A 26,330-nucleotide genomic window follows, 5' to 3' on the forward strand; every position below is an offset into this window, starting at 1 on the left:
ATTTCTCTCTTTTCCAGAAATCTCATCCACTGTTTGGCACTAATATACTCTGCCTTGATTTTATCACAAGTCCTCTACACAGGAGTTTTTGGTTCTGCCCAGACGCCTGCTATCAGCCCCACCCATCATCTCATAAACACATCTCTGAAGCCTGAAATAGCTGTGGTAGTAGTAGCTCTGCAGACATCCTGGAGTACTCATGGTCAAAAGACAGCAGAAATCATGGGATGGCCAAGTAGATCTTTCTGCAGGTAATTAAACAACTCTAAGATCTTCTTTTCAGATGGATCCACAGTTAGAAACAAATGCTTTGTAACTGGTTTTATAGGATGGAAATCTGTAGGACAATTTTGGCTCTGTTTTCAACAAAGTACAAGGAATGTGGTGGCAAAAGGAAGCTGCCATTGCAGGAACAGCCAGCTCAGGTAGTTACTGAGAAAGGGATAACAGAACTCGAAAGGCTGGTGCAGTTAGAAGCAATTGTTTCATTGGGCTTTCCTTAAAACAACAGATAACTACTAATCCTTGTTCTATAAAAATATATACACAGAATGGATTTGGTTGCAGGCTTTTGATTCTTTTGAACCAACTCCTAATGGCTGTGGTGATGGGCCTGCATCCTCCAAGAAGGGTCCTGATTTGTACAAAACTTCGTGGGAAAGAAAAAAAAGAATGTCTAATTTTCCTGTCCTCTCTCTACTTCTACATTGGCACACTTCCAAGGATCACTTGGAACCAATAGAGCTGGCTATGATTCAAGAGCCCATTCACCCACACACAGAGACAAAAAACAGATTACACAGCAGAGCAACAAGACCAAAGACCATTTGAAATGGATTGCTCACTCAAAAGGAGCTGCTTCTTGGAAGGGACATAGCTGTGCTAGTTAATCAGTACTGTCGAAATAGATGTCTTTATCACACCCTGTTATTTATTTTGCAACAAGAAAGCAACAGTACCTGGTGAAGTTTGGGAAGAAAGCACAACATTGCAAATTGCTTTTCTAGAACTGAAGAGAGCAGATTTATGAAGGAGATTGCTCCAAAAATGTACTGCAATATAACATTGGGAGTGAAGGAAAAACAAAATGTATGTGTAATATTGCTGACTACACTGCTGACAGGGCAGTTGTTCTGGAGGAAATAATTTTTACAGCGCAACTGAATAAAAAGCCACCAACCATCTCCCGAGATCACATAGGTTAGAATACAAGATCTTTGACATATAAATACAAAAGAAACTTTCCTCTGGTGGCAAAGAAAAAAATGGAGAAAAACCTCATATTAAAAATTAAATAATGCACCTCCAGTATTGAGCCTCAGGTAATCTACATTACCGTGTATCACTGATGAAGAGTGCTAGGCTCCTTGCAGCTACAGGTCTTCCAAAAGAGCTGTCTGGGGACCAGAGGTCCATTTCTGTGGCAGAAATAGGTGTTCAGACTTGCTTGTCCTTACTGGGCTATGAAACACAAAGGAGTAGATCAGACCTGAGCTGGAAGTGGTATTTGGCTATGCTTAAACTCCATCACATGTGCTACAAGCATGATGAGGGAGTAATTTGTGGGTTTGGATACCAAGACCTATCTGGTCCTGGAAAAGCTACATAAAATACTTGTCTATACAAATGCATATAAACAGAAGTATAATCTCTATCCATCTCTACAGTTTACACATTTATGGCATGAATGTCCTGGATATTTCACATCCTCTGCTAGTTGTTCCTTATGAAGTTCCAGATTCAGTAACTCAGCCACCAGATTTTTAACTAATGAAATATCTATGTTTGAGCACATGTAATTTTTTTCCAACAAAATTTGCTTATTGGTGAAAAATCGCTTTCTCAGAATGAAAGAAGTATTGCTGAATGTAATGTTAACAGATATGACAAACAGCTAGGGATTAATTTTCTGAAGTTTTTATTTTTTTTTATTTCCACTGTCTAATTTTAGTATTTTTATTAAAAAAAAAAAAAAAACAAACCAAAAAACCACAAAAAGGTGTTGCTTTCTCACTTAGATATGAACTTTTCTTGACAATATCTGCAGTTACCCCAGCTGAAAACTCAGCCCCACACAGACGCTCGCTTGAGGTGAGAGAATTGAAAGAGTGAAAAGGAGAAAACTTGTGGGTTGAGATAAAGACAGTTTAATAGGTAAAGCAAAAGCCACACACATGCAAAACAAAATGAGGAACTCATTCACCTCTTACCATTGGCAGGCAGGTGTTCAGCCATTCTCAGGAAGGATGGGCTCCATCACACCCCATGGTGAAAAGCACCATCACTCCAAACATATCTCACTTCCTTCTTCCGCAGCTTTATATGCTCAGCACAAAGCCATATGATCCGGAATATCGCTGTGGTCAGTTGGGGTCAGCTGTCCTGCATGTGTCCCCTCCCAGCTCCTTGTGCACCCCCAGCCTCCTCACTGGTGGGGTGGGGTGGGGTGATGAGTAGGAAAGGCCCTGGCTCTGAGTAAGCGCTGCTCAGCAATAGCTAAAACATCTCTGAGTTATCAGCACTGTTTTCGGTGCAAATCCAAAACATATTCCCAATACCACAAAGAAAATTAACCCTATCCCAGCCCAGACCATCACAAGTATAAATATTAATTCATCCCCATTCCTGTGCCCTTTCTCTCCCTGCCTTTTCAGTTCTGCAAACACATTAAGACAGTAAATTGCTGTACATATGTTTCAATGAGGATATCAACTAGACATGTACTATCCTCCCTCTGATTCAAAATATACATATTTCTCTTTGTTGTACTTTGAAAACTGAAAATTAGTCCTGGTAATACCAAAACAAATACTCTGTCTTCATACTATTATGAAAAGAAGCAGAAGGTCCTTATTCAGTGTAAGCTTCAGTTTCAATAAAAGCAAAAGAAGCAGAAAATTACCCAGATAATTTTTTGTGTTTCACCTTTGTCCTGCCTTTCAACAAGGACCATGACCTTGAACATGTACCACCTGCATATCAGAGAATAGCTCAAGGAATATGTGTCACCTGGAGATCTTCTAGTATTATGGAGTGAGAACAAAAACCAAGGTTAAACACTCAAATATTAACAGAATAAGCTGTGAAAAAAAAGGAGATCCAACCAAGAACTAAAAATTTGTGAAACAAAAATTGAAAACACCTTTTAATTTCTCATTTAAGAGTACACAATCAAATTCTCAATTAGAAGCATGATATAATTCCTAGCATGACTGAAATTTGGTTGGAAAGCTGTATTTCACAAATTTCATAAATTCTTTATAGGTAGAAATAAAGCCCACAGTTTAAATGTTCTCAAACTCAGTTTAACACTTACATTGTTTTGAATAATTCATTTATTAACTCTTTCCTTTGGTTTCTAAACTCACAAAGCTGTGGTTTGCCTGGAATTCATGCACTGGATCACAAGTGCAAACTGCAGACAGGCATGGCAGAGCAAGAAGGCAGTGGCAGCACAGGATGGAAAGCAACCATGAGACTCCAGATTCCAGGTCTTCCAAACATTTCACTGCACTCCATGTATTCACAGTGGCTTCCATCAAAGCATGGCCTTTCTGAGGAGTCTGGGTGCTTTCTGCAAAGAGATCTGGCCTGGGTGGATTTTTTTTTTGGGAAAGAGAATGAGAAAACATAAAAGTTGTCAGAAAAGAAAACTTTATATATCTTAAATAGGGCATCCTACAGTTCTTCTGAAAAAAAGGTTTTGAGAAAGAAGTTGAGAAAGTGCTATTTGGAAGACATTTACTGCTTTTAGCTGGAAAACTGCCCTGGGTTGTTTGAATCTTCATGTTTCCAGGCATAGAGCTTTTTCTAAATTTCTAACCATGAGAAATACTATAAACTTTGCTTTTTATAGCCTATTCTTTCTCCTATAGCCTATTCCTTTTCTCCTTGCCTCCACTAGATCCCAGAACTGATAACTGTCTTGTCTGTGTCCCACCTCTTCCCCAAGACTCCTCCTCCAGCACACAGACCTTGCTCACCTTTCCTGGGGGGAACCCCACCCATCCATCCTCCAGCCTCTCTTGGCAAGGCTCCCAGCTGACATTTTGGCCCCTTTCAAATGGGGTTAAAAAATCAGCATCAATTTCCCATGAAAGCCAGAGAGTGAAGAAGCACCAGCAGTTTTCTAGATCCAGTGATTTTCTTTTGTTGGATACCTGTAAACTACTTTTTTGGTTTTAGGGTTTTTTTGGGTTTTTTTTTTAGTTTTACTATCTGTTTCTATGAGAACATTCATGTCTTCTGCTATTGTGAAAAACAGATTTATGGCTTAACTTAGACTGAATTTCTGTGAAAGTTTTTAGCTAAAGTATCTCTGGAAGAAATTATTCAATGAACAGCAAAAGATAACAACTAGTCACACTGAATTTACTGAATAGTTTGAGACACAATAAGCTTAAAGTAGTCCTCCTCCCCCCCCCCCAATAAGTTTGATATTTAAAGAAAACTGTGTGCTTTTTTTTTTCACAATTGTTTGCCATTTAGAAAATTTTGAACAAACTTATTTTTAAACTAAAAATAACCCAAACAAACAAAAACCCCCCAAACATTTCAGCAATGCATTTGCAAATAATCTGGCCAAAGAAATTTAATTTACCTTAAAAATGTTTCCTTTGCGCACTAAACCAAAGTTATTTTTTCTTTACTTTCAGAAATACCAGCAAAACAAAAGATTCACTATTTACACAGCTGTTTTCCTGACACATATGCCCTAGTCTCATGGCTACATTTCTTATTCCTGGCTGGGCTTCCCGAGAACATTCCACTAGTTAATAGCAGTAACATGGGTCAATTCAGGCTTGAGGTAGGTAGGTAGTGTTTAGTACATTTTCACGCACTTTGTTTCAGACTGAATAGATTCCATTTTATTATTTTATCAGCCTCTCAAAACTGGGATAACATTTTATGCTGCAATCTGTTCTTTGATTTGGATGGAAGGTTCAAGATTACAATAAAGGTACTAATGCATATACTAATACAGGTTTTCTCCTTTAGAAGGTTTTTTCACTTCCTTACCATTCTCATTATTCATATTGTTATTAGTAACATTCTCGCAGAAGTCTTTTTCGTGGCCTATCTTACTGGAATTTCCCATTCTTATTTTTGGTTATCTACTGCATGCATCAAGCTTTTGGGCTGCTCTAAACTTTTCCCATAAACTGTGGCTACTGTGCTCTGGGGTAAGATACTTTAAATTAAGTTTACCAGTTTTGAAATTTACTTCTGCTGATGCTGTGGGGTTGGCATATTTCACTAGGGTTTAATCTTAAATGGAAAATAGAGACCAAACATTTTCTTTAGCATTTAATGAGTTTCACACCAAAAAGTTCTTCCTCTTTACACCTTCATAGCTTATCTGAAATTTATTGTTTTTTTCTCTTTTGCACCTTCCCATTTTAAGTTCTCTGAACACTAAGCTTATACTCCAGTCATTCTCACCTTTCACTCACCTTCTCTCACTTTATGTCACCATTTTGTTTTTATTCATCCACTAGACATAATTCTTTGATACCATTTGCCTTTCCTGTTTCGCTGAATGCTTTTCCTAGTTGAACTTCTGTACTGGCTTCTGATGTGTCTCCTGTCCGTCTCCATCTCTGTATCCTCTGTGGAGTTTTCTTGGCTCTACCTTTTCTACATTTCTGCTCATCCTTATGATTCCCTCCTAATACCTCCAGATGCATATCTACTGACATCATCCTCACTTCCTCCAAACCCCAGAACTACTACCCTTTGCATGACCAATTTGAGTAACCACAGCAACGAGATCCTTGCCTGCCTTTGTTCACTCTAGTGTGATACTCGTCATCTTAGTCTTTTCTTTCCCAAAACTATTTTATTGAGTTTGTAGATATGATCAGGACAGTGGGTTCCAAAGTACTGAAAAGGCATTTTTGATAACATCTACAGCTTAGCTTTAAGGCATCCTTCCTGTCTCTCATCAAAAATCTTGCTCTCTTTTGCTTCCTCTCAAAGGGACCATGCTTATCAAATGGATCACTGCTCCCAGAGTATACGCTCCCCATGCTTAGCCAGGCTGATCCCTGAGTTTCTCACCAGAGGACTTTTACATACTGGGTGGAACATGGGCCAATAAGTAGTCTGAGAGCTCACAATAAAGGTAGCAAAGTAATAAAGTAGCTTAACTGTAACTTAATCATTGCTAACAAAAAATGTTTGTTTAAAAGGTAACCAGAAAGCAGAGGAACTTGCTGTATCACCTAAAAAAGGAGAAAGAAAAAAAGGTATCACTACTCTATATCTTCTGTCTGTTCAGAAATGGAAGGAGATCTCACATGACATTTAGAACAAATATGATATTTGTTTGTCCAAAATAGATGATGGAATTCTGCAGCCCATTCCTCAAGCACATCTTGCTGAGAGTGCCTGAGCTGCAGGACACCACTCCAAAGGTGACCTCATTGTGAAATCTGAATCCAAATGAATACAAAAAGTATTTGTTTATTGAAATATGTTGTAGCAGTTTTCAAAAAGTGACCCAGGGAGAATTACAGCAGTGGGAAAAAGATCTATTTTAGTTACTGCTCAGCTTGGTATATTATGCATCAACCTAGGGCTTCTTTTGCCAAGGCTTTTAAATTGTTTTAGAGAAAAACCAAATGAATAAAATAATATATATTACCTCTACAGAACCATTCTTTTCCTCTCAGTTATATCAGGATAAATTCAGAGTAAATTCAATGAAATCAATGGTTTTATAATAGTGTAAAAGCAAACAAATTGAGCTCAAGCTTTTCATGTTTTATTTGCCAAGTGTTTTCATGTTATGCTGGAAAATGGACAGTGACAGGATGTACAGGTTTCGGGAGCCCTTTGGCAGGCACCAAAGAAGCCCTATTATACCCCATGACAATGCAGCCATTTGCAAATGCTACCAGAACTGTACTTCCTAGCCAGAAGCATAGCAGCTCCTCTCACTGGTTTGTTGTCCTCACGTGCATACCTGCTACATTGTAAGGAAAAATGCATCCTGAATGCTTCCTTGAGGTGGCAGTTGACTTTTTTTTCCACTAAACCTCAAACATGAAGGAAGAACATTAAACAGAAACTGCAAACAACTGTCACCTACTTTTCCTCCTTCCTTCAAATATGGGCTCAAACTCTACACATTTCCAGAGTGCACAGGATCATGGTTCCTTTATTCAGTCAGAACAAATAATCTCCTTTTGGAGATAATCCTTCAACCTTGCATTAAATTACTTACATTATTTATTAACAACCTATGTTTGCTGAAAGAATATGGAGTCATTTATCATAATTAATTTCATTTAGGCTTAATGAATCAAGGGGCAGATCAAAAAATGACCTTGAGCTCTGTAAATGCAACTTCTTGAAATGATGGGCTCTGCAATCTCAGTTTTCAAGATTGAAAGTGCTCTCCAGATTGTCACTCCACATGAGGGTGCTGCCACCACTGAACCACCCCCCTCCAGGGGTCAAAAAGCCGTGGCTGCCAGCTGCAGTGAGATGCCAGCACATTGGCAGAGCTGCCTGGAGGCTTCTGTGGAAGAGTAGTCATTGTATTGGGTTTGCATAGGAAGGTCTTGGTAGCAGGGTGAGCTTACAGGAGTGGCTTCTGTGAGAAGTTGCCAGAAGCTACTCCCATGTCAATGGGAAAAGCCAATGCCAGCTGGCTTAAAGATGGACTCAACAGTGGCTAAGGCTGAGTCCATTAGTAACAGTGGCAGTGCCTTTGGGTTAAGGGGAGGGGGAAATGTTACTGCATAGGAGCAATTGCTGCCCGAGAAAAGAGTGAGACTATGTGAGAGGAACAGCCCTGCAGACACCAAGGTCAGTGCAGAAAGAGGGGAAGATGCTCCAGGCACTTGGAGCAGAGATGCCCCTGCAGCCCATGGTAAAGTCCGTGGTGAAGTCTGCCCCCCTGCATCACATGGAAGGCCATGGTGGAGCAGAAATCCACCAGAAGCCTGTAAAGGACCCCACACACTGGAGCAGGTGAGTGCTTGAAGGAGGCTGTGACCTTATGGGAAGCCCACACTGAAGCAGGCTCCGGGAAGAACCTGTGTTCCTGTGGAGAGAGAAGCACAGGCTGGAGCGGGTTTTTCTGGCTGGACTTGGGAACCTGTGGGGGGTCCGTGCTGGAGCTGTCTGTTCCTGAAGGACTGCACCCCATGACAGGGACTCAAGCTGGAGCAGTTCATGAAGAACTGCTGTAGCCGGTGGAAAGGACTCACACTGGAGAATTTTGTGGAGTACTGTCTCCTGTGGAAGGGACCCCATGCTGGAGCAGAGGAAGAGTGTGAGGAGTCCTCCCCTGAGGAGGTAGAAATGGCAGAGACATATGATGAACTGACTGCAGGACCCATTCCTTGTCTCTCCCACACTGGGTGGGAAGAGATAGAGAAGATTATGAGTAAAGTTGTGTCTAGGAAGAAGGGAAGGGTTGGGGGAAAAGTTTTTTTAAGACTTGGTTTTATTTCTCATTAGCATATTCTGATTTCATTGGTAATATTAATTGTCCCAAGTTGAGTCTGGTTTTGCCCATCACGGTAGCTGATGAGTTCTCCCTATCCTTATCCCAACCCATAAGCCTTTTGTTATATTTTCTCTCCCCTTCTAAGTTGAGGAGTGGAGTTACAGAGAAGATTTGGTGGGCACCTGGTGTCCAGCCAAGGTCAAACCACCACATAGTTTATTCCTCATTAGGACCTAATGCAGAGGTAGGACTCTGTTCCTGGTTAAATAGAACAATGACTGCCCCTTTCTTCTAATACAGCTGCAGGAGGTGTAAGTGCCCACTTTAAATCAAACCCATCAGCTGGAGAATTTGGTTTCACCTCTTCTCCTTTTAGTGTCCTAAAAGACTCAAGCACAGGGATGTTCACTTTTGGTTTTGCACCATGCAAAAGAACAAGAGAACAACCAGACTGGAAATAAGTATGAGCATGATTGAGACCAAATTGCTGTAATTGGTATGTAGAGGGGAGGACTGAGTCTGAATTTCACCTTGAGGCATTCAAACAGCTGTAACATGTACAAATGCTATCTTTGCAGGTTTCCTACAACATCCACATTGTAATAACCTTGTTTTTCCCTGACTCTTCTGATTTCATATGACACATACCCCCACAGCCGGGTGAGACGAAGTTCATTGCAAGCTACATATGGCCAAGTTGCTGCCCAAGGAACTCTGCCAGATGGTTACTCACAAAATGAAAAGAAAATTGTGGTCCAACGAGGCAGACTAGGAGGAGGAGTCCTAAAGTAGTTGTCATAGGAGGGAAACAGACTTCTTCAGTGCAGCCTCAGCTGTCTTCGAGGCTCATCTCCTTTGCCAGTGTTGACTGAAGTTGGTCAACAAGGCTCAGAAGTTATTGGAGGATATGTCAACAACTTGCTTACCTACACTTGTGTAAAACCTTACAGCACCTAAATGCTGAGCCACTCGCAGTCAGCAAGAGCTTTCCTGTTATTGAGACAATAAAGCGCAGTGATCTCCATCACATCAAAGAAAGTTTCCAGTTCCATTGTTCATCTCATTTTGTACACCTTGGACATGCTCCTTCCCCACTTAGCACTCCATCTCTTTCCCCAGGAGAAGTTAGAATGGAAATAGAGACAAAGTCTAAAAGGAAGGAGATTGTTACTATTAACTCTTGTTAGCATATCTGGGCATCGGCCTATCACCTGCTGTTAATGTACTGAAACACAGAATAAAGCTGCATTTCTGTTAAAGACATTGGGAGCAAAATTGGACAGAAGAGTGTCAGACTGCAGTTTTTCCATTCTTTCACACAAAATGTGAAATAACATGTTAACTGCCTTCTGGCCATACAGTAAGCTTCCATTAAAATAATTACCATATGGCTCTTTTGGGGACATGGTAGGTTTCCTGTTATTTCACGATCCTTTCAGATGAACAGTTTCACAATGGACCCTACAGGACTTTGAAAGGATTTTATCAGGTTACTGGATTAGGGCTTTGATAGAGATTCTGAGGAAAAAGCAGGTGGAAATAACAGCTCACAGAGTGGCTCTGCAGAGTGATTACTGGGCTATATTCTCTGTTCAAATGGGAAGAGGAAATCCCTTGAAATAAAAAGTCTGGCTGCTGCTGATTAGCTGACAAGAATGAAATTGAACACTATGCACATAAAACTGTATATGTGCAACCAACAGATCCATCATGTCAGCAATTCATTTTCTTATGGTAGCATGGGCTTGGAGAGAAATCCATTAAGGCCCAAATAAATTAATAGCACAGAAGAGAAGTATCCCCTGTCTTGCCTGGCTTTCTATACACATGGCTTACAAGTCTAGTTTGGTGTTATTTTTTTTTTTATATTTATCCCTTCCTCATTCATTAATTTTACTGCATTATATAGTGATAGGGACCCAAATTTTTTCTTTTTTTTCTGTTATCAGCACATAACTTACATCAGTTTCTCCAGCTGCAGGAATAACATAGTAAGAATATTTTGTATATCTATAGGTACCTTTAAATCTTTGGGTGGTTCCAGTTGTACCTGGAGCTTATAACAAGGACTAAGGGCAGGAAAGATTGAGGGTGAAGTCTAATTAACAGTCATCTAAAACATCATTACATCAGTAATTTTTTTTTGAACAGCCTGTATCATCTCTGTCTTTCTCTCCAGTTTTTCTCCTTGCAGAGTCGTTGAAATGCATTGTCTGTTGGAGGACTCCAGTTGTGGTGGTGACGGTACGTTAGGTGGCAAGTCCCATGAAGCATGCTAATATGCGCTAATCTTTTAATGATGATGAATATTTGACTCTTTGTAATGGGGGTATTTTTTTTAAAGAGGCTTTCCACAAAAAAAATCATCACAATGGTTGTCACAAGTAAGCTTCCCTCCCCTCTGAAAGAACTGACTGTAGTGGAAAAGATAATTACTTAGTTCCTTTATCTCCGAATTATTTGTAATAAAACCTGAAATCGCACCACAAGGTCTTTCATGAGGATGTCATAAATTAAGATGCATCGATGTATTTGGTGCATCTGTTCAGCTCTGCGCTCCTTTGTCTTCTGCAAATAGCGCAGCAGCTTCAATACCCAGCAGACAGCATTTACGCAAATGATGTCGTGGTCTGTATCATTAATATTCAGCGATTGTCTGTCATAGACACCTTACTGTACATCTGTTATGCAAATTTATGTTAATTTTTGCTCACTGACAGCTGCCTTGGTTCCCTCCCTAAAATGATCTTTTCCATTTTGAAGTTTGCAATCTGTTCCCAAAAATGTTAATCTAACAATTAACTGAAATTGCTAAACAGAAATTTTACATGTTATGTCCAAAATAGAAACCAGTGTTTTTAAATAGATGGTGAATCTTCTCTTCACATCATTTGTTTTATATGTGATTCAGAGAAGGGTAAACATTGATCTTTGCACAGTCTGTGTTGGGATAAATGACAATCTCCCTATACAATAATAGGTTTTGCAGGAAATAATGCCATTTTCTTTTCACATAGGCCATCAGCATAAAACTGACTTTCCCATTAAAAGCTGTTCTTTGTACAATTGTTTTCTACTTAGACTTTTGGAAGTTGAAAGGTCACTCTTTATTAACACATTATTCATTTAAACCTTTTATTTTAAACAATATGACCGTATTTCAAATAGAGGCAGCAAGCATTTAAAAAATGTTTCAGAGAGGTTACATCATGTTACTGTAATATACCAGGAAAAGTGAGATATGGTCATTTAAGTTAGGTTCAGACTGATGGGGAAAATGCTTTCACCCAGTGTGCCCACAGCAGGAACCAGACAAGTTACACCAGATATCCTATGTGGAATCAGTGAACATCTGGACAGCTGGTGTCCAGGGAGGGTTTAAGTCTGTTTGACATTAGGAAAGGTGCACAAGAAAAGCCTAGGCATAGAAATAGTATCCACCTTAAACCAAAGTGCAAGCAGATTGCTCTTTGTCTCTCCAAGTTCTCAGACTTCCCTTTGATATGGAACAAGAGAAATATTGACAAGAGCCAGGGACAGCTTCAGTCAGGCAAATACCTGCAAGAGATGTCAGAAATGCAAGGGTAGCTGGTGTGAAATGGAAAGGGACAGGTCATAGCCACTGTTGGGAAAGGGAATTAAACAGGAGCAGGTGCATTGCGCATATCGGGAAAGAACCTCTATGTGTCCATATACTGAGGACAGCAGCTTTAAAGCAGAAGCCACTTAACTGCATTGCCTGACAGTGTATAGGGTCATGATGTGATAGATTTTTCAGAAACCTATGGCCAAATCAGAATTTGACAGAATAACACAGAACCCAACTATAAGCCATAGAGAAAGACAGACTGAAAGAAGTTGAGTTTAGATATTAGGAACAGCATTACAGTACACCACAGATTCAATATCAGTCTTCACCATAGAAAATACAGCCAAGATACCTATCCAAGCTCTATCCTTATCAGGAAATAAAGAGCACACTATGTCAGGCTGATCTGTCAAAATAAGAAGAGTAGGAAAATTAAACTGATAAATTAAAGAGCAGCATGTCACCTGACTGATGGCAACCCTCCAGGAGATCTCTTAGAAGCATAGCTGCTGTTTCTAACAAAGAATACAGAATAGCTCATTAAAAAACACAGAATGGCAGGGTAGCAAACATTGCTCTTTCCTTCCCAAAAGGGAAACCAGGGAATTCTCAGAGTTATGTTATGAATCTTCAAAAAAGTTTTTGGAACAATAATTCAGACAAAAGTAGAAAATCACCAAAATGAGAATGCTGTGAGGCCAAGCTGACAGAGCTTCTAGTAAGGAAAATTGTACTTCTCTAGTCTGTTGTAATGCATCAAGAGTGTAAAACAATGGATGATGAAGATCATTTCATAAGTAAGTTCACTTGAAAGACAATGTATTTAATTGAAAAAGTATTTCCCCAGGAACCAATTAGGAAAAAAAAGTAATCATGAAAGGAAATGGAATACTCTGCTGTAGTTCAGAAAGTGATTGACAAAACGGCAGCAGATAGAAGTATGTAACTTACTCCCAAATTAGAAACTTATAGTGAAAAATTGCTGAGCTGTTTTGGAAACTGCAGTTAATAAGGCTGTTTGGAAAAGAACTAAACAGACATACCAGTATTTGCAGGTAACAACACTTTGTCCAGATGTCCAGACAACAAAAGAGCTTGACAGATTTAAGAAGGACTTTAAAATAAATCACAAGGCAGCACTTAAAAGACAAATTCAGTGTCAAGTACAAGATAAATTTAGGGACATGGGAGACCTGACTACATTTCAAGAAATTACCTGAGGCATCAGGTTCTACTATTTACTATTACAGGCAATCACATCATATAACTCTCCATTAGAAGTTTAAAAAGTTCCAGATTTTTTTTCTAATCAGAATTGTTATGCACATTCTTTTGATAAACAGTCTTCTCAGAGCAAAGTTTGCATTATTTCAACACTGGAGTGTATGACAGAGCTTACAGCTAAACAGAATGACTCATAAAAATTAAAACTAATTGGCTCTTCACCTGCCTCTTCATGAAGCACTTTTATAGTTAAAGTAGAACTTGCAATATAGTTGCAATACCATTATAGTATCCTAACACAGGGGAAAAAAAACACAGTAAGAATTTTTTCTTTCACATTAACTGACATTGTTGGGGATGAGCCATTTTGCAGTAATTTCTTTTTTTTTTTAAGGCACCATCAGAGAATGGAAGGACCCCTCTTTTGTCATCTTCATACTGTCTCCTGTGCATGTATTTCAGCATTTCAGCCTTCATAAATAGTTTTCCTGATTAATTACAACATCCTGAAACACCTATTAAAGTTTTGGGGGTTTTAATTGCAAGAAATTGGCAGGGGACACAGAGAGCATACCAGAAGTTGTCTGTCTAGCATCACCTGCAATGTTGGACTAGTGGGATGACAGCAGGAGTGGTGAAGGCACAAAGCTATTAAGAGCAGTGAACCAGCCCAAGGTTACTTCATCCACCTGGCACCCCAGCAAGCACATCTCTTCCTGCTGGATGCTGTTCATCAGTCCCAAAGCTCAGGGCTATGTCGCTGCACTGTTAGCTTAGTTTTGAAGTTATTTCAAACTTTCAGAGTCCAGAAAGGTTGTTCTTAAATTGAGGTCCACAGAAAGATACAGATTTCATTGTTTGAAATAGTTCGGTCACAGTAGTTGGAAGAACAAGGTGCCAAAGAGCGGCTACCGCATAACTAATCTCAGAGCTTAAATCAGATCTCTTTGGTGACTGAGGTCTTCCAGAACTGATTTTTTCCCCTTGGTGACACTAAGATTACATGATGCCTTTTTATTATTATTATTTTTTAAACACACCAGCATTTTACTGTCAAATATCCGAATCATTTGTAAGGAGAAGAAATGTGATGAACTGCTTTATTTAATGTCCTTAAAACCTTGACAGTATTTTTGTACCATGTAAACCTCAAGGTGCTGACTGTAGGCTCAGCAGGAGCTCAGGGACTATGCTAGGAATTTCCACATATAGAAATGAGCTAAGACAATTTTGCCATTTTGATTTTCTCTTTCTTCCCATTTTTTGGAATGGAAACAAACATTTCAATGTTACCTGATTTAAGAAAAAAAAAAAGATATCAGAAAGTTATGATAGTCTGATTAGGGTATTTTTTTTTCCAGAACGCTTACACTGCATTCTAGTTTTCAAGTTTCTGAACATCTTTAATATATAGACAAAATAAGTTTAATCAGAAATGTCTCCTTTAGATAAAATAAAAAACCAAATCAAAACGTTGTCCCAAAATTGGTGAAGCAGTTAAATTTAATTTTAAATGTTTTAAATGAAATGTTTTAATTTCATTTTTCTTGTTTTCAAACTGTGTTTCATAGATATTGATTTAAAAAGTCTTAATGAATCATGTTTCATTTGAAGTGGTGGAAGAGAATTTCAGAGGAACCCTTGACAGAAGTGTCCTGAATAGCTCTTTCCTCTGGCTTGAGATGATGTGCAAGAAATTGAGGTTTGAGCTGCCTGTAACCAATATTCTGAATCTAACTGAACAGCAAGAAGTCACATCCTATACCCAGCCCTTTGCACATGCTTTGTATACAAATACCAACCAAAGAGAAAGCCCCAGTAGCCCACTAGCTTTGCAGGCCCTACACCTTAGAGAAACATGGCAAAAGCCTACCCCAAAAGTGCAGAGATGAACTGCAGTTCTTGGAAAAACCCGACACGCATGGTGGCTGTTTACAGCTTTCCCCTTCTGTGGCTGGTGGGCTGCAACTCACCCATGTTCCCTGGCATCCCTCACCGCTGACCCTGCAGTGTCATCCTGCTGCTAGGCTGGCATTGCGCAGCAGCTTCTGGAGATGGTATCTGCAGCCGCAAGGACATAAGGGCTCTGTTTGTTTTAGGAATGCTGCTGAACCAGACAAAACCACTGTTATTTTCACTTTAACTATTCTTCATCTTGACATCTACCTCCCCAAGACAGAATACACACTTAGAAGACAGACTTAATTAGATTTTTTATTTCTAACAGCTACTAGTGCAATAATAATATTCTTGTCTCCCTACTCACATAGGTCACAGAAAATAAGATTGGAGGGATCTGAAAAGATTAGAAGTCTTCTAAAATATTCACAAAAGCAGAACTGAGGTCCCCTCTGAAGAGTTGCATTCCTTTACAGGACTGAGTGACTTTCATCAGTCATTTTATTGACCAGTGTAGAAAAATGTAAGTTAATGCGCATGGAGAAAACCTAACCAAACACACATAAAATCTGGTCCAACACCACTTCTCTGACTGATGCTAGTTAGTAATAGGATCATGGGGTTATAATAGGCAATTTCATGGATCTATCACCTCACTGATTAATAACAATCAAGCAAGTCATCTAAATAGTAGGACTCATTAGGAGAGGAGTAGACAAGAAGAGTATATACACAATCTTGCTGAATAAATCCATGGTTTGCCCGTGTCTCAGGTATTATGCTTTATACTTGCTCCCAATTCTTAAAAAGTAGAAAAAAACAACCAACCCAAGAAATACGCCATGAGGAACATAATGGAAAACCACTTCTGTCTAAAGAATATCTAAATAGACTAAGGGTATTCAGCCTGTAGACTAAAAAAATGTGTACAGTCATTACTAGGATGAGTGTTTGAGAAGTGTATTCTTTATTCCACTGCAAATGTTCAGGAGCAAAGAGAAGCTGAAGTTAATACAAAAGAGTAGATCTTCATTCCCTGGGTGCTGGATTGTGGAGCCCTCAGAGAAGCCATATCTGCTTCAGAAAGACTCCAAACTAGTAACTCCTGAAAACTGTGGATAGAGAGGGCAGGAGCATGTAGGCCTATCCTACTGTTCTCTAGGTCACCTGTTTGTCTCAAGTGCCAACACAAGAAATTAGGGAAGAGAAAGTTTAGAAGCTCAGGTATTTGCATCAGATAAATAAAAGATCTCCATGCTATCCACAAGACAAATGAGTAAGTGTGCAAATTAGCAAAAAACCCAAACACAAAGTATTTAGGCTTTTCAGCCCTCAAGACACCACAGAACATTTCTAGAAACAATCAGGCAAACTTCCCTTCAGATACAGGACTGTTTGTTCCCAGTATGACAACACAGCTCTTCATTTTACCCTACTCATCAAGTCCCAGCACCAAATAAGCCCCCAGTGTGCCTTCACTCCCACTTTAATTGGCTGCAGCTATGTTCTGTGACCAGCCAAAGGCTGACAAGCATCATCCCAAAGAAAACCCCTGACCCCCCCCTTCCCAACTCTTCAAAATCCCACTCACAGATGAAAAACCTTTAGTCTACACTATCATCTCATAAGCCATTTCACCTGAGAAAAATTCGCACCAGCTCTGGTGCTGTTGGGAACTCCTCTCAGCTCTTGCAGTGCCTCTGCTTCTTATGTCATTCTTGTAATTTTCAAAAACAAGTGTTTATCAGAATGTGATCAGCTACAGGAAAATCAAATCTCACATGTTTCAAAACTGATTTAGCAACTCAGTAGCTAGCATTAAAGAGAAAAATATGTATGGAGATTTGTCATAAGTGGTAATCCAAGAGATTTTTGATCATTGGATTACATTAACCTTTTCCTTTCAGTCCCACTGATTCCAAATCCAATTAAATAATTGCCTCTTCCTTGTATTTAGATAAAACTTTTGTGAGTCTAACAACTGTCAATGACTTGTGAACTGCTGCTACTTGTATTTCATTGTTTTGCTTCTTTAAAAATGCCACAGTGATAAAGAGGAACAGAAACAAAATTTGAATAATTAATTAATTAATATGTAGGGACAGTTTAAATTCATGAGTGTGTATAATCTGGCACTTCCTGAGGTCTTACTGAAAATGACACTCTACCAGAAGTAATATCAAGGGGAAAATGATGCAAAATGACTTCATAGTTGGGATCAAGTTATAAATATCTGCTGAGGATATATAACAAATGCTGAACCTTCTGTGCCTGTAACTGCAAATTGTGATGGTTCATGGAAAAGGATACCTTTACTATCAGAATAATGCCACTTTAGGAGATCTTTTTGAATGTTATGTATATATATATGTGTGTGTATATATATATATATATATATCGGCTTAAAACTATCTCCCTACACTCTTTGGAAAAACTTTCATTAATCTGCACAGAAGAAGAAGTCAGGATCATAGTTGAGCAGGAATAAATGACATTTTGATCTATGTAATATGAGGATATACAAAGCATAAATTGAGATAATTCAGCTGTGCAGCAGTGTGTGTAACTTTAGAATTTTGCCCAGAAATTTTCATTAAATTGAAGTCCTTCTCAAATGCCAAATATTATTTGGCAATAAGTAGAAGTGCCAATGAAAAGAACAAATAAACCCAGAAAAACTTTTAAGATTAATTATTTAAGCAGGTGTGCAGGTTAGAGAAAATCACAAAGAAATTCCCCCTGAGAAAAGGAATATATTCACCTCGTTACCTGCCTGGGTTTCTACATTCACACCTCTTTGGTCTTTGTTTTACATTAACTCTAGTAAGTATGGTTATTTGTAGCCAGGTAAAGAAAAGTATGAATTTATGCAAAAAGAATGCCTCTGAAAAGCCAGTTTGTAGTATTTCAAGCTCATTTGGGGATTTGCACCAAGATGTGGATCCTAGAAGCTCTGCTCGGATCTTAGGAAAGGGAACACTTTGGCAATCTGTACCTTCATGAGGAGCACAGCACTGTCAAGCCATGTGCATGTTTCTCGAGCACTGCAATTTTCATAAAATTCATCAAACCTCCAGCTGAAGGTAAAATGACTGAATCCAAGGTTTAATGTAGATGTCTTGCACATTTCCACAACATCATATTTACATTGAAAAGGTCACAAGCTGAACTTTGTAAAACACAGCAGATCCAGTGTGGTGACTCATCATACTGTTGGCTAATCATTTTTGCATATGAATACACTGAGTTTCCCTTGGCTGTTTTCATACAAGCCTTGGGATAACATCAGGTGGCACCGTCTGCTGAGACAAAATCAGCTGTAAAAAAGAGGAGTATAGACATTTATTCCCAGGACATTTTGGCTAAGCCATCATTCCATAAGGAACAAATAAGCACTTTCTCAAGTTTATCTGCAATCTATCATTCTGCAAATTTTAATCTATTAATATTTATTCTATTTTATCATTCTGCAAATTTTAAGCCTTAGTTCTCCATGGTAGTGGCAGTTACAATCTCCCATATAGACTGGTCCAGGCAGCCCCACAGCAGCTCAGAAGGAATGGGATTACTGAAAAGATGTTCTTGAGAGTTTTTTCCAATCATCTATTTATACTGCTAATTAATATGAATTTTCTGCGTTTTCGCATTCATTACTGTGGTGCCCAAACACCTGGATACAGACAATACATTATAATGTGGCTGGTTATTGCAAAGTCTTTCTGTAAAATCAATTAAGTTGGGCAGCCTCTACCATATGATTCGGTTTTTATTATTATTTTATGGCTCAATATCAGAATCTCTTTATTCTCTGCAGCTGACTTCTTTTTTTGGTTTGCAGCTGACTCAAATGAAACACCTGCAACCATTACGGATAACTGTTGGAAAGCAGGTTTGAAGTCAAAAGCCCCACAAAGTCAGAATGTAGTGAAAATTCTTCAGAGGACAGCAATAAACATCACTTTTGCACAAGCCTTGTGATTCTGTGTTGGCTAAACCTGCAAGGTAAAATCGCAGTCCACATGACCCTCTGGTTACAGCATGAAAATGTTTACAACCTGGAGTCAGTCCTGCAGAGATATTCAACAGATGAGCCATTAACAAAAAATCTTGCTTCCATGAGGAGTCTTTCTACTGTCAACTCTATTTACTGTCACTGTAACATATTCCATCATTCCGTGGAAAGTGTCAGACATAAAAATAAAGTGGAAATCTATAAAACTGGTTTTGAGTCAGTAAAAAATGTCAATTTCGTGGCAGTCTTTATTAATCCTATTAGCTGCAGTACTTTGGAAGCCACAGGATTTCATAAGACTCATAATGCTAGTAGCATTCAGTAAAAAAAGACACAAGAATCCCATGTGCATGTATGCAGAGAAACTTAAAGAATCAACTCTGTGGCTGACATCCAGTTATGCCAGTAAGGTCAAAGGTGATATGATTGAGAAGGTTATGCAGTCTTATTAAGCTGGTTATCTTCTCTGTGATACCACCATGGGAAATTTTAGCGATGCAGTTTAGCGATGCAGCTTCATATCTAACGTTGACTTGAACGATATCCTCTCCCTCACCTATGGGCTGAGCTGTCATGTTGAAGGAACTGTGTCCCCCTTATGTATCATGTCACGCCTCTCTTCTTAGTGAAAGAGGAGATCTAATCCAGCTAATCAAATGTAGTTAAAAGAGCATTCATTGTATGAAGTGTGTGAAACACCTTTTGAAATACTTTTCCTGCTGTCAGAATCACTGTTATTGTTTTGCTTTATGGGTCATTCAGATTTACAAATTTTTCCTAAATAATTTTGCTGCATGCATAAATGGCCTAAAGGCTATAAAATTAAACATCTTATAATTAGAAACTTTACAGGAAAAGAAAAAAAGATGCTTTCTCTTCAGTGATGTACTTAGCTCCAAGCATGTTGTTAGAGACTTAAAGATCACAATTGCCTCAAACACTGTTAAGATCACCAAAGGACTTTGCCCGCAAAGCAAACTGTGCAAAGGATCAACTAACTGCTCAGTGACAACCACCAAGGCCCACCCCCCCCAGAATCTGCCTGCTGGATTCCAGGAATTTGGACTATGAGAGACTGAAATGTTAATGGTTAATGAATCAAAACAATCAGCCATTTGAGAAGGCCAGGTTTGCACACTCTCCCCCTGCCCATCTGAGGGGAAGGAGGAGAGTTTTTGAGTGCATGGTGGTGAAGTCTCTGGTCCACATATCCAACTCCCAGAAGTTACAAGCTGGGTTTTGAGCCAGATAAGAAGCAAAGCCTGCAGAGGCAGGATGGTGCTTTTTACCATGCCAATTATGCCAGTAGTCTCCCCTCATACAACTGTCTCAGTTGTAAAACTCCTCCTCTCATTCCCGCCATCCCAGAAGGCTAAATTCACAAGGGACATTAACAGGTAGGCTTGAGGGTATTCCACCCTCCTGATGGGGCATAACTGGCTCAACTACACTGACATGTCATGTCTTAGAAGGTGTCACAAACCATCAAAGACCCCCAAAGTTTCCCCAGACTGATTTCTGAGGCCTTCCACCAGAGGACTGTGCAAGATCCACAGTGTTGCAAAAGACAGTGTAAACCTCTCCCCTCCAGGGGAGGTGCTTTGGTGTTCCCACTGTACCTGAGGGTATATTAACCCATTGGACTCTGTTTTGCAGGACCCCAAGAAGCCAGGGCGAAGAGGACCAATGGGACTCTGTCTGGATCCTTGCGGCAGTGACTATTTTCTACTTAATCTGTCTCACTCTCTTCCCGTCTCCCCTCTTTTCTATTTCTTTCTATCTCTATCTCACATTACTGTTAAATAAAATCCATTCTATTGAGTTCAGCATATGGTCTCATTTGCACCTTAATTTGGGTAGAAGTATCTCTAATAATCAGATCTTAACATGTACAATAAACTAAAAGTCTGACTGTGTACCTTTTCTTCCCTTTGGGGAACATTTTTTTCACATAAGTAACTTCATTTGTTTACACTGGGACACTACACATTCCAAAGGCAAGTGTCAGAAGAGAGCAGTCCAGCTGAAGCTGCACATGAGATTACAGGCTGTGAACTGTGGTTTATTAATTAATTTTGGCAATGTGACCCAATAAGTGCAAAATAACAGTAATGTGAAATATGATACATAAAATCTGACTAACAGCAATTACTCTAACTGTGAATCTCATCTCACAGAAAGCAACAATAAGGGATGTTCAGCATCCCAGGACACGTGTGGTTAACCTCAGCTAACCAGGTCAATCTTCCTATACTCTCTGTTATGTTGATAGGGAAGGATAAGCTCATCCAGACCATTATTCTAGAGCGAAATCCCAGTTTTTCTTATTTTTACTTATCCCTAAGGACTCTTTGTGTCCGTCTCCCTTTCACTGTACACATTACAGGAAGACACTTAAACTTAGAAAAGTGCCTCTTGTAAGTACATATCATAGATCTGTGGCTGAAAGGAAATTCCAGTACATAAATTAACCTACATTACGTAAGAATCTACATGTTGAATGTCAAGATAAAATATATAGATTGACACCAATGATGCAGAAGAGGATGCAAATGAAGCACATATTCAGTGGCCTTTTTTTAAAAAAAATAGCAAACAAATGCAGAAATCAATATCCACTACTATGGAAAGTTCAAAAATAATTATATCAGCACAGGGAAGAGGGCCAAGGGTCCAGGCATGAGGTTGCCACAAGCTGCCCACGGCTCTCTGGGGCCGGTGCTACACTGACCTGGGATTTGGCCCAGTCAATTCCGGGGACAAGGGGAGGCCACTGGGAAACCTGAGGCCCAGGAAAGGTACTCAGTGGCCACCATATTTTGTGATGGCCAAAGTGCCAACCATGCAGACAAACTACGTCAAGCTCTTTGCCATAAGGAGCAGAGGATAAGCTGTGGCTGACTTTATTTAATACTATAAAAGCAGCCCTTCTTGAAAAGACTGCAGCATGGCTGCATAACGTGATATCAATTCTCATCCCTGTGTCTGTTTCCATGTCTGTCTTCACAGGCAATACACTCCTGTTTCAACATTGTTATGTACAGGTTCACAACCAACATGAAATAAAAAAAAAAATACCTCACCTTAGTCCTGCCCTTGACAGAGGCATATTTAGTTAGTACAGTGGCTGGAGTATACCCTTATATGTAATGTATTCCTATTAATAACATTCTGACTAACAAACAGCTTTATTTTATTGCCATGATTTCTGACTTTCTCACAGTCTTTAAAAATATGAACTAAAACATTTCACTCCAAGAGTGGTCAAAAAATATTACTACTTCAATACAATATTGCAGGTAGTAAATCGTTTCACATATGAAAATTAATCTCTCTGCTTGTTTGGAGAAACATATATTGCAAAATAAAATCACAAATGTGATAGGAAAATCTTCACAACTGATACCCCTGCCTGCTTTCAACTCATAGCAGAGGTACCTAGTTCAATGAAATCTGCTGGTTTCATGCAAATACCAACCACAGTAAAAATGACATTGCTGGGATGCCGCACACCAGCAGAGAGAGAATGAATCTCTATTACCAGCCTCCCAGTAAGCAGCCCCATGTGAACCTCATGAAGCTCAACGATACCAAGTGCAAGATGCTGCACCTGGGTCAGGGTAATCCCAAACCCAAAATCAGGCTGGGGAGAGAATGGATTGAGGGAAGCTCTGAGATATGGGGTAGATATGGGTGGATGAGGGGTTGGACATGACTCAGCGATGTGCACTCTTGTCCCAGAAAGCCAGCCATATCCTGGGCTGCATCAGAGTGACCAGCAGGTTGGGGGAGATGATTCTGCCCCTCTACTCTGCTCTGCTGAGACCCAGCCTGGAGTGCTGCATCCAGGTCTGAAGTCTTCAGTACAGGAGGTACACTGACCTGTTGGAGTGAGTCCAGAGGAGGGCCATGAAGATGATCACTGGAACACCTCTCCAATGAGGGCAGGCTGAGAGACCTGGGCTGTTCAGTCTGGAGAAGAGAGGGCTCCAGGGAGACCATATAGCAGCTTCCAATACCTAAAAAGAGAGTATAAGAGAACTGGAGAGGGACTTTATACAAGCGTATGCAGTGATAGGACGAGGAGGAATGACTTTAAATTGAACAAGGGTAGGTTTACATTAGATATAAAAAAAAAAAAAAAAAAATTACTGTGAGGGTGATGAAACACTGGAACAGAGACATTTTGATGCTCCATCCCTGGAAGTGTTCAAGGCCAGGATAGATGGAGCTTTGAGCAACCTGTTCTATTGAATGTTGTCCATGGAAGGGTGTTGAAACCAGATGATCTTTAAGGTTCCTTCCAACCCAAACAAATTTATGTTTCTATGATTCTGTTAAATGGGATATGCAGGGTTGATTCTGGGCATACTGACTTCATTTGTGGTGTTTGCTTGGTACAAACTTCAGAGAAAAAGACAACTCCAATCTGGCACCAGCTCCATTGTTCTAATGGAGCGGAACTTTCTCTGAGGAGACAAAGATTGTCTGGGCAAGGACTTCCTGGAAGCTTAGTCTGAGACAGTCAAGACACATAAAGTCTCTAAGCTCTACAGTAAACGTCAACACATTCAGCTTCAAGTGCAAGGCGTAAATCTTTCCATCTGCCTTCTCTAACAGGAACACAAAATAACATGCACACTTAAAGAAAGAGGGGAAAAAAAAGACTCACATACTTTTCAGCCCACATAGATCTAACTGAAATACTTGGATGGTCTGACAGTAATGGTGATAGAAACTTAGGGAATACGGCGGAGTTGCAGTTCAGGGTGGAGCAGTGCTCCATGTACCCATGGTTACACAACTGCCACCCTTGGACACCTTCCCAGGTGGCTGGAGATAACTTCTGCCCTGAGAAGCCCTGATGCATTGGACAGACTTCCGTTCCTGAGCCAGGACAGAGCCACAAGTCAAGGCCAAAAAATGGTGCTTTTGGAGGAACCAGTTGTCTTGAGGCTTATGATAGCTTGATCACATTCTAAAACTCCTAAAAATTATTTTCCTAGTTTCCTCTGCATCATCATTGACTTGGATGATAGGATTGACTAGGTGGGCAAATGAAGGTAACAATTCTAGGAGTAACAGGTATCCTGTACTGTATTGCTGGCAACCGCCTTTTAGAATAGGATTTGCTCTGAGTGAGCTCATGCAGCTCCAAGCAGAAGATAAATCAATGCAAGCAAAAAACAAAAGCTAAACCACAACCCCACAGATACCCCTTACCCCAATGTGCAGTACTTTAATCAAGATGTCAAGGAATGTAGGGTCCTTTATGGAAAATAGTGACCACACTTTGTAGCTTTCAGGGAAGACAATAGGGAGGGGGACACCTGGCAGCCTCAAAGTCCCTCCTAGTCCCACAAGAATGACCCCAGTTTCAATATCTTACAGCAGCAGGCCAGTTAAGTTGGACCTTATCAATTCTCCTACACCCTTGAGAAGGAAGATTGATAAAATTGCATATTATGCAATCTAAATAAAGGTAATAATTTTTGTTAAGTTGAAACTTACCATCAGGAAAGGAAATAAAAGTGAAGAAAGCAAAGCAAGCCGTCACAGACAGTATCTCACTGCCATGTACAGTTAAGCTTAAGGCTATGCATGCTTTCACTGGTTTGGTATGTTCTGAAGGAGGAAGAGTTTACAAGTTTGTCCTGCTCACCGTGTGACCCAGTGCAGGATGATCCACCCTGCCTCGAAGCAATGCAGAGCAGCCCTGCCAAGCCTTATGCTCAGATTCCCTCACCAGCTCCTCCAGGACTGAGAGCACAGCACAGCTACTTCATTTCTCTCCTCTGTAGGATGTCAGTACCATGATAAAGTGTTTTGGAGCTTGGTTTCTTTTTCCCTCTTTTTTCTCTGTTTTCTGAGTTACTTCTCATTCTTTCTTATGGGATATATAAATCCAGCCTTAATGGTTTATTCCTCAAGCACAAGGGACTACCAGATAAAATAACACAAACTAAGGAACATAGGCCAAGTATCTGTCCCAATTTTCAAAGTGAGTTTCACCATAGACTGCTAAGGGACTCGGACTTGGCCCTATTTCTGCAGATATGGAAAACATTAGTGAAGCTTTAGAATATGCCTGGGGCTCTGTCCTAACCTCTGCTGAGCAGCTATAGGAAAAATGTAGGAAACATAAATTTCTCCTCTGCTTGTGAGCCAGGGCATGAGACTTGTCCAATGAACCATCTGTGACAGCACATATTGAAGGTGCTGTACATTTTCCAAGCTATCACAAGATATGAGTGCAACCCCCAGCAGCAAGTAGGGAAAGGCGGGCTCCTCGAGTAGGAGCACAGCACATCCCCTAGGGGTTTGTTGCCAAGACACACAGTCCTGGTGGAAGCTGACAGTATCTCCAATGCACAGGAAACATTAGGCTGTGCTCTTGTTCTGTTCTGTTGTACGAGCTAAGCATTTGAGCTCGTACTTCATAATTAACAGAGGTGATTTATTCTCTCATTATCATCACAGAAGCTTAATCAAGAGCAAGGTCATAAAGAAAGTCCAAACTTCTACTCATTTCAAAAATCTGGCTTGGGCATTCTGCTACATATTAGGAATAGAGCTTCTTTTCTCCATAGTCTGAGCAGAAATGGACTGTTCAAAGGAGAGAGTCTAATGAACTTCATTTGTATTTTCCCTTCTCTCACAAAAACTGGGAACATATGTCAAATCAAGCAACCACAGCAGTGTCCAGGATCATGGTTTTCATTTTTCTGGAAAAACAGAACAGATGGAAGGCCAAATAACCACATATATTCATTTTTTCTGATTTTCTATCATGGGTGTGTAAGAGGTTAAGCATTATCTTCCTTCTGTTGTTTGCTGGTTCAACTTTAAGGAGTTTGATGTGATATTATTCTCATAGAGTTGTGTGTGAGACTGAAAACTCAGCTAAGCAATAGGAAAAAAAAACACCGCAGAGTGTTTGTGCACATAACTGCAGTAACTGCAAGAGTTAAAAGAAGGTGAGAATTGCAATGGTATAATGCAATTTTGCTAAGGGATGGAGGTTAAAATCTCTCCATATGGTTTGGTCTTATTTTAGAGAGTGATGCATATAGACATTGTAATTTCAAACACAAGTGAAAAGGGTGATTTCTGCATAACAATATGTCACTTCCTTCTATCCCAGG

This window comes from Corvus moneduloides, chromosome 5 (genome assembly GCF_009650955.1).
Source record: "Corvus moneduloides isolate bCorMon1 chromosome 5, bCorMon1.pri, whole genome shotgun sequence".
In the NCBI taxonomy this organism is placed as follows: Eukaryota; Metazoa; Chordata; class Aves; order Passeriformes; family Corvidae; genus Corvus; species Corvus moneduloides.